This window comes from Schistocerca americana, chromosome 2, assembly GCF_021461395.2.
Source record: "Schistocerca americana isolate TAMUIC-IGC-003095 chromosome 2, iqSchAmer2.1, whole genome shotgun sequence".
Classification (NCBI taxonomy): Eukaryota; Metazoa; Arthropoda; class Insecta; order Orthoptera; family Acrididae; genus Schistocerca; species Schistocerca americana.
In genome coordinates, this window is record NC_060120.1 from 309,796,282 (window position 1) to 309,799,939 (window position 3,658).

The 3,658-nt window shown below is 36.1% G+C and overlaps 1 long non-coding RNA gene across 1 annotated transcript; it reads right to left on the bottom strand.

The window, feature by feature from the left end:
* Positions 1-1,519: 1,519 nt before the first annotated feature.
* Positions 1,520-2,038, bottom strand: LOC124589351. The gene is made up of 3 exons (XR_006976073.1): positions 1,995-2,038; positions 1,776-1,909; positions 1,520-1,696 (listed from the first exon to the last, which is right to left on the bottom strand). It is a non-coding gene; the product is annotated as an uncharacterized LOC124589351 (long non-coding RNA).
* Between the last annotated feature and the right edge of the window lie 1,620 nt (positions 2,039-3,658).

A 3,658-nucleotide genomic window follows, 5' to 3' on the forward strand; every position in this document is an offset into this window, starting at 1 on the left:
TTTGCTACATGTGCTACTGTTTTGATCACCTTGTTCAATGCACCTTCAATAAATTTCCATTTTCTAAAACTATACTGGCACTGGTTAAGTCTGTGAAGCTCTCTGTGCCAGTGTAACTGTTACACAGGAGCCTTTCCTGGGCCTCTGCTAGTCTGTTAAACAGATTGGTTTAGTTAGTTACATTTCCTGTAGACAATTTGAACGATTCTTTTATCGAAATGGTGTGGAATGAGTCAGTTTACAGGATATGTATGCATGGCTAGTGTTAACATTAATGAACAAATTATTATTTAATCCTACTTGTGCTACTTCACTTAAAAACAAGGTGATTTTTTTAAATCCTTGGACTTTTTTTATTACACCAGCTTTTGCCAACTCTCAGCTAGCAGGCACTCTACCCACTATTAAGGAGTCATGTAGTAGTCTGGTTAGGGATGAAACAATTTGTTTGAGAACTTCAGCAGGGCTATCATCTGATCCTGGAGCTTTCCCATTTTTCAATTTTGTTATGGCAAGAGCTGGTTCTTCTTCTTCTTCAGTGAACAGTATAGTTGTTAAAGAATTGTTGTACTTATTGTTTAGGTCATATCATAGTTGCCTGTTGAGTTGCTTATCCTCTTGATCATGGTACAGGAGGAGTTTGCTGAGCAGGTATTCTGCTGACTGTGTCTGTCTGTGGGTTGTCAATCCATTTTTGATTTTCATTGTGGATAAAATGACTCTCTCTCTCTTTCTTTCCCTCCTTTTATATGCTTTACCCCACTCACTGGTTCAATAACATCTGACTGCAAACCCAGAACTTCATGGAATATTTCCTTGCAACAAGAGAGAAATGTAGGTTCAAGTTGCAGTCTGGCAGAAATTTTCATATAGCACTAATAGTTATTACATTTATACCTAATACTGCTGATGTCTAACAGTTCACAACTGTAAGTGAATAAATTTTGGGTAATTGAATATATTATAACAAAACATTCAACATTCCATGCAGAGCCAATGACAAAGTATTTTAACTTCATACTTTTCACAGCTTTACTTTTGAAGAAATGTAAGCAACTCAGTCAAATAATATTATCCTTGGACATATAATCATTAGTGGATGGACCAATAAACTCTTCTCAGAAGTGCATGGACTCTCCTCCCCCCCCCCTCCCCCTTCCAACACACACACACACACACACACACACACACACACACACACACACACACACACACACACACGATGTAGCATTATGCAATGATGATTCTGTAATTACTTTCTCAAGGTGGGAATGGGAGCAAGGATTGTGAACAACACACACATAAAATGAGATGATATAACGTATGTAAGAGACATAACTCCTTTTGAAATATACAAATTTATTTTACTGCAGTTGTTTTTAACATGTTACACTAAAAAAATCTCATTCTTTGCAACACTTCAATAAACATTTTATGACAGTGGGTTTTACAGTGGAATGTAAACCATTTCATTTTCTTAAAGTGTATCTATGATACTACTATTGACAGTGCCATAACATTGATATACTACCAGACACATTAATTTGGCACAGATGGTAAAATATAAAATAATGATCTTGGGTATTCGCCATGGCCTATCCTTAGTAACCATCCCAGAAAATGTAGGGTGGTAGCAGAGAACTTTTGGTTGTACAGTCCTGTAGTTCTGGTGTGGTACTGGCTTTGTGATGTATTTCTGAAAATAAATCAAAAGTATACTGAATGAATTTGTGAATAGTTTTTGATAGAACATGGCACTAATGAACAGAACTAACATAAGTAGAATAATGAAGAACAAACCGCCTTCAGTCGCAAGTTGCGTATATTTACTGCACTATACATTTCGAGTCCTGGAGGCTCATCTTCAGGTGCTTTTTAGTGATATACATCAAGTTTTTTAGTTGTTTGCCTGTTGATATTACATTTTTGTGTTACAACATGGTTTATTGTAGATATAAGTTTAACAGCATTAATAATATGAAACTAACTTATACAGTTTAACATTGTATGATGTCTGCTTCTGTTGTGCAGTTGGTATACACAATACACATCTTTAATTTTGCAGTACGTACTGGGATATATACATAGTCACACACTTTTTCGCACATTGTAGTAGCAGAACTTAAACATGCCAAAGATTCTCCTTCATACAGATGTTCTACTTCTAAATATAATCGTTTTCTTGTTTCACAAAAACACTGAAAAACAATGTATAAAATTAAGATAAGTAGAATATCATCACTACATGTCAAATTACAAAAGAATTTAGTACGTACTGATTAGTAACATGAACATTGTATGTAGAGTACTCCATTCCATCGCCAATGAGATACAAATCAACCTCAAATGAAGTACATATGAGTAAAAACTCCTGCATTTGAACAAATATTAAGTTGTCAAATGCTGAAGTGCATATCCAGCTAACCTGATCACATATTGCGTCAAATTGTAAGTGGGAAGTTGGAAATAGTGACGCTAGTATTTAGCAACAGTCATTTTGTAGGTGCATCTTACAAGGAATTAAGCATTCTCACAGCACCTTCACAATATATTCATTTACTAATGTGGTTTGATATAAACAAACAATCACAATTTCAAAAGAATAGTGATTTCTTCCACTCACTGGCAATAATGACATCACTGCAAAACAAATACTCGCCCAAACATCAAGCACACAGAATCCTCAAAATTTAACAAAAAAATTACAAAAATGAAAACTATTGCTGTTGTAAATGTCACGTGACCTATACATCTCAAATGAAGACCCCAAAACCAGTAACCCATACAGAACTCAAAAACTCAACACAATTTTCGCTTGACCTACATAGCTCCAACAAAGCCCTCGATACCAGGAACCAACCACTCTAAAAACATGGTGTTGTAAATTTCACTTCACCCACATAGCTCAAGCAAAGCCCTAGATACCACACTTTCACTTACTCTATCTAAACCAAAGTTCTCAGTACAACAAACCAAACCATTCTCACATGACTAATATCAGAAGTGTATCCTAACCAATGATGGTACATCAATATCCATGATAACTACGAATAACAGTCCAATAATTACCGAATACTAACAAGGAAATCCCAAAAATTCATGAAAACTTTCACCACCATCAATTTCAATATACACAAACATCTTCGCCCATTGCAACAAGCAATGAGCTACTCATAAATATCTGTATCTTCTTCACAACTGAAGAAAATAGAAAAATATTAAATCTTCAACCACAAGAAACACACGGCACTAATGTTTCCAAACATAAAAATGAATCCATCAGCCTAAATATGCAAATTCACTCACCAGAAAGCCAGCACAAATTCTTTCAATAGCAACCTGAAACAGTCAGTTCCTGTCAAACAACTCACTAACAAACATCAAGCACAAGAGAGTGCCACCAAATACAACAACACACAATCTACAAACACAAAGACTCAAAAACTCAATGCTCGCCATGACATCATGGGTGAAAGCAGATGGGTGTAGTATCAGCACCTGACCTTGTGTGATTAATCAAGGCGTCTTCTCTGCCGGTGGACATACAGAGAAACCTGCACAATACAGAAGCCCTACCAACTCGGCTGTATGGATTACCCAAGATCCATAAGAGCAACGTTCCACTGAGACCGATTGTTAGCGCTCCCGGTTCATCGAC